General features: G+C 36.3%; 2 long non-coding RNA genes across 2 annotated transcripts; one reads left to right on the top strand and one right to left on the bottom strand.

Annotated features, from left to right (window-relative positions):
* Positions 1-1014: 1014 nt before the first annotated feature.
* Positions 1015-1358, bottom strand: LOC101889706 (uncharacterized). Its single transcript, XR_225624.3, has 2 exons — positions 1223-1358; positions 1015-1132 (listed from the first exon to the last, which is right to left on the bottom strand). It is a non-coding gene; the product is annotated as an uncharacterized LOC101889706 (long non-coding RNA).
* A 2095-nt stretch (positions 1359-3453) lies between these two features.
* LOC101889483 (uncharacterized) lies at positions 3454-4039 on the top strand. Its single transcript, XR_225622.3, has 2 exons — positions 3454-3787; positions 3931-4039. It is a non-coding gene; the product is annotated as an uncharacterized LOC101889483 (long non-coding RNA).
* Positions 4040-6089: the final 2050 nt, after the last annotated feature.

The raw sequence follows: 6089 nt of genomic DNA, 5'->3' as shown, positions 1-6089 counted from the left end.
TCCCCCCTTATAACGGCAACCCTCGATATTCGGTATTTTGATAATTTTAGCCACAATTTACAATGGAATTGTCTAAACATCCACACAAGGAGTTCCTTGTGACTACTTTAGGCCTTGGAAGAGAATTATCTATATAGGTCCACGATTTCACTCATCCCCTATATAACGGTTCCTCCCGATACTCGGTATTTTGAGGATTTTAGCCACATTTTTCAAGGGAATTGTCTAAAAATCCACACAAGGGGTTCCTTGTGAATATTTTACCCCCTGAAAGGCCCACGATATCGTATATTCCCAAAAAAAACGGCACCTTCCGATATTCGGTATTTTTTTGATTTAAGCCACATTTTCCAATGGAATCGGCTGAAATCGGTGAATCGGTTCCGTGTGAGCACTTTATCCTCTAGAAGGGAATTCTTTATATAGATCCACCATATCCTATAGCCCCCATATAACGGACATTCCGATAATCGGTATTTTTATTAATTTAGCCACATTTTCCAATGGAACTGTCTGAAATTCTACACAAGGAGTTCTTTGTAAGTACTTTAGTACTTTACTATAGAATTGTTTACATAGGTCCACAATATAGTAGTATATCCCCCATATATCGGCCCCTTCCGATATTCGGAATTTTTAAGATTTTAACATAATTTTCAATGGATTTTATTTTTTGAAAATTTCCTAATTCGATCTAAATGGTTGAGTGTATTCAGAGTTCGGTTCCGGCACTCACAGTCATATCATTCAGTCTATAACAATTTTCTTTGGCACGAGAGGTATAAATGCCTCCCTAAAAATTTGGTGGAAACTGATTCAGAGTTGGATGAACATCCCATATATTAGATCCCTGTGATTCCAAATTATAACTGCTCTAAAGTCGTAATACGAATTTGAAAAAGGTTTATTTGTTACGGCTAGTCCCACTAAATAGGTATGGTGGTGTAGGGTATCATGGAGGGCCGTCTCCATGATTTTCGACCTTTCCTTACTGGTTTTAATTAAATATCACCATTTGTATTTCGTAACTTTTTTAGAGTTTATTATTATTTTTATTTTTTGCACATGATTAGAATTATTATGAGCCGGTTATCATGGGATGGCTTGTCAAAGACTAGGGATCCACGAGTTTCTAAATAGAAGATGAAATTATTTGAAATGTATCCAAAAAGTAAAAACCGATGCTTTCTATAACATCAAGTTGTTATTGCACTTCACTTACCTATTTGCCATTATTACCGCCACCTCCGCCCAAATTGCATGGTTCGGCATTGGCATAACCTAAAACGAAGGCCAAAGCCACAAGTCCAAAAGATAGGATTTTCATTTTTTTAATTCGATTGATTAAGTACTGAATGCTGTTGGTGAGTTCAGGCGGCGTTTATATAGTAAAATAACATTGTAAATATTGTGACGAATTGAGATAACAAAGAAAAACAAAGAACGAAAACGTGATCAGTAATAAAGAAAATGTATGAATACATTACTAGTATATGATATTTCATAAATGGAAGTTTCGCCGTAGTACTCAAAACCCCTTTGGATATATCCAATATCATATTTCCCCTATTACTTCATGATATTATTCAAAATCTTATTTTAAAAATGTTGGTTTATTTCAAATAAAGTCCGTCCTGTACCTAATTATACCCTACAACACTATGTGTTGGGGGTATTATAAGTTTGATTATGCCAAAAATTATGTAACACCACGAAATATTGGTTTCCCACTTAGGAAAGTATATATGGATCTTCCTATCTCGCCGAGCTGAGTCGATCTAGCTATGTATGTCCGTCCGTCCGTCTGTCCATCGGTCCATGTTAATTTGTAATCACTCTACAGGTCGCAATTATGGCCCGATCTTCACGAAATTTAGAATGGAGGTGGGGCTAGGGTCAGAATAGAACCCTATTTCTTTTGGAGATGATCGCCAAATGTTTAGGGGTTAAAATGGACCAAATACTGAAAAAATTTAGGATTTTGCAGTAGCTATACAGGTCGCAATTATAGACCAATCGACGCGGAATTTCGCATGTAGCTAGAGTTTAGGGCGGGGAAGAAGCCTACCAATTTGGGTGGTCATCAGATAATCTTTAGCGGGTAAAATAGGCCATATTTTTTTGTTGAAAAAATTCAAAATTTGTCATTAAACCGCGAATATTTTAAATCCCGGCGAAATCACAAAGCCATGACAAGGTTACTTCTGATCTTTACATTGATGTTAAGATCCAAAAAATTTAATACATAGCAAATATATGCGATATATATGTCTATCAAAGAAGATATGCTTGAAAGATCTCATATATGTCGAGAACGGCTGAACTGATTTCGAAAGTTCTCATTATCTCAGAATGGACTCTTGGCAGGAAAGGAAAACAATGTCTAAAAAACGCATACAATTATCTCTCTAAAAATGAAAATATTGATTTTGTAATATTTTCTCATATTTTTTCAATTTTGTCATATTTTTGGCATATTTTCATTTTGAATTAAACATTTGGTAATATTTCTACAGCTAACAAAACTAAGTAGTTAGGATATCAGGATATCATATACAGATCGCATTTATGGCCCGATCCTTACGAAATTTCGCATGGAGATAAGATGAGGGTCAGAATAGAAGCCTACTCTTTTTTGAGATGATCGCCATATATTGAGGGTTTTAAATGGACCAAAAAACTGCAAAATTGTTACCGGACATTGCAAAAGCCAAGCAGTTTTGTGTGGCCATCCAAAAATATTCAATGTGTGAAGGAGTTTGCCAACTTTTGTAGACAAAATACGAAAATGTCCATTCCAGTGACTTTTTGGAGAATTCACAAATACAGGAAAGACGCACTTCTGACTATTTCGTTAATTAAATTGGAAATGTATATAAAATGTATCGTTTATTATAGTGTTGTAGGGTCGGCCCCGCTCGACTGTAACTTTGCTTACTTGTTTTTTCATATTTTTATCGCATGCGACTTTTTCAATTTGACTTATAATATTTTGTAATATTTTTTCATCTTACAACACAGGTTGGGGATATTATATAAGAATTGCAAATATCGTCCGATTCTCACGAAAATTTTCACAAGGGTAGGGTTGGGCTCAGAAGGGCTAGGCCTATTGTTTTCAAAGATGTCCGTTGGTCCATTTCCGGGGTTGAAATGGACCAACAACTAAAAATGTTCCTGATTTTGCAGCCGTTATAAAGGTCACAAATAGAAACCAAAGGACACGAAATCTCGCATAAAGGTAGAGTTTATTACAGCGAGTAGAATGGACCACCACCTTTGTGTGAAAAATACCATCATTACCAGGCGATATCCGAAATACACAAAAGGCGAACTTCTTCTACTTCTAACAAATTGTAGTGTTGTAGGGTATCACATGGTCGGCCCCGCACGTCTATAGCCTTTGCTTATTTGTTTTGTATTCGGTTATATTCAACATAGGAAATTTCAAATTTCAGTTAACCTTCCATGTACAATGAGTTCCACGACTAACTACATAATTTTACAAATGACATATTTCATTTGAAATTATTAACCAAATTGTATTCTTGATCACGTTCGTCTGTAGAGTAATACTTTGCCTCGATTAGTCACACTATTTCCAACATCAGTTTTTGACTATATAAACCCCAACCGGACAAACCAACAGCATTCAGTACTCAATCAGTCGAATAAAAAAATGAAACTCCTATCTTTTGGACTTGTGGCTTTGGCCTTCGTTTTGGGTTATGCCAATGCTGAACCATGCAATTTGGGCGGTGGTGGCGGAAGTGGTAATGGCAAATAGGTAAGATAAGCACAACCTTACAGTTGGTATTTTCTCTTCTTTTAATTATACTCCTCCCACCTTGCAAAGGAGGATTTATTAAATTTGTTATAATTTTATTGATTCTTTACGTTGAGTTGATTCCGTTTTTATTCTATTCACAGGTCATCATTTGTATCCCCCAAAAAATTGATAAATGATTTCATGGTGTCACTGTTGATATTAAATGTTTAACTTCAAAACGATTAAAACAAATAAAAAATTTTTGATGAATGAATTTTAGTTTTAATTAAAACAAGTAAAAGAACATTAAGTTCGGCCGGGCCAAACTTTTAATACCCTCCTCCTTAGGGTAAAGGAAACATTAGAAGAAATGTGGCAAAAACCATTAAAATGCTGAATATCGGGAGGTACCGTTATATGGGGACTATACCAAATCATGGACTTACACATGCAAGGTTTCGCCAACGAAGCTAGAACCCATTATGACCTACAAATACCAATTTTCAGACAAATACGTGAAAAAATGTGGCAAAAATCATCAAATTACCGAATATCGGGAGGTACCGTTATATGGGGGCTATACCAAACCGTGGACCTATAATTACAATGACTCGCCATACGAACTGGGACCCATTATGATCTATAACTACCAAATTTTCAGAGAAAAATGTGTCAAAAACCATCAAAATGCCGAATATCGGAGGGTACCGTTATATGGGGGCTATACCAAATCATGGACCTACAAATGCAAGGTTTCGCCAACGAAGCTAGAACCCATTATGACCTACAAATACCAATTTTCAGACAAATACGTGAAAAAATGTGGCAAAAATCATCAAATTACCGAATATCGGGAGGTACCGTTATATGGGGGCTATACCAAACCGTGGACCTATAATTACAATGACTCGCCATACGAACTGGGACCCATTATGATCTATAACTACCAAATTTTCAGAGAAAAATGTGTCAAAAACCATCAAAATACCGAATATCGGAGGGTACCGTTATATGGGGGCTATACCAAATCATGGACCTACAAATGCAAGGTTTCGCCAACGAAGCTAGAACCCATTATGACCTACAAATACCAATTTTCAGACAAATACGTGAAAAAATGTGGCAAAAATCATCAAATTACCGAATATCGGGAGGTACCGTTATATGGGGGCTATACCAAACCGTGGACCTATAATTACAATGACTCGAACTGGGACCCATTATGATCTATAACTACCAAATTTTCAGAGAAAAATGTGTCAAAAACCATCAAAATACCGAATATCGGAGGGTACCGTTATATGGGGGCTATACCAAATCATGGATACATGCAATGTTTCGCCACCGGAGCTAGAACCCATTATGACCTACAAATGCCAATTTTCAGACAAATACGTGAAAAAAATGTGGCAAAAATCATCAAACTACCGAATATCGGGAGATACCGTTATATGGGGGCTATACCAAATCGAGGACCTATAATTACAATGACTCGCCATACGAACTGAGACCCATTATGATCTACAACTACCAAATTTTCAGAGAAATTCGTAAAAAAATGTGTCAAAAATCATCAAAATACCGAATATTGGGAGGTACCGTTATATGGGGACTATACCAAAACGTGGACCTATACATACAATGTTTCCCCACACGAACTAGGACCCAAATACCAATTTTTAGACAAATCCGTGAAAAAATGTGGCAAAAATAATTAAAATACCGAATATCGGTAGGTACCTTTATATGGGGGCTATACCAAAACGTGGACTTATACATGCAATGTTTTGCCACACGTACAGGGACCCGTTATGACCTACAAATACCAATTTTCAGACAAATCCATGAAAAAATTGGGCCTAAATCATCAAAATACCGAATATCGGGAGGTACCGTTATATGGGGACTATACCAGAACATGGACCGATATATCTCATTTTCAATACCAACCATCCTAGACACAATACCAATTGCTCTGCTAAATTTTGGCGCTCTATGTCAAATAATGTGGGCTGTATCGTGATTTCAATAGACAGACAGACGGACAGACAGACAGACAGACGGACATCGTTAAATCGACTTAGAATTTTATGCTGATTATGAATATATATATACTTTATGGGGTCTACGACGAATATTTAAGGATGTTACAAACGGAATGACAAAGATAATATATCCTCCTTTCCAAGGTGGAGGGTATAAAAATCAGTGCTAGGTCCCGTGCAAAAATAGGTAATATCGGTCAACTCCATCAAGTACTTCTCCCACAAAGGGTCAAAATTCTAAATAATTACAACTCTCATAAAATTTGAAGTAAGAG

This window comes from Musca domestica, unplaced genomic scaffold (assembly GCF_030504385.1).
Source record: "Musca domestica strain aabys unplaced genomic scaffold, Musca_domestica.polishedcontigs.V.1.1 36, whole genome shotgun sequence".
Taxonomy (NCBI): Eukaryota; Metazoa; Arthropoda; class Insecta; order Diptera; family Muscidae; genus Musca; species Musca domestica.
This window is presented reverse-complemented; position numbering and strand designations above follow the sequence as displayed.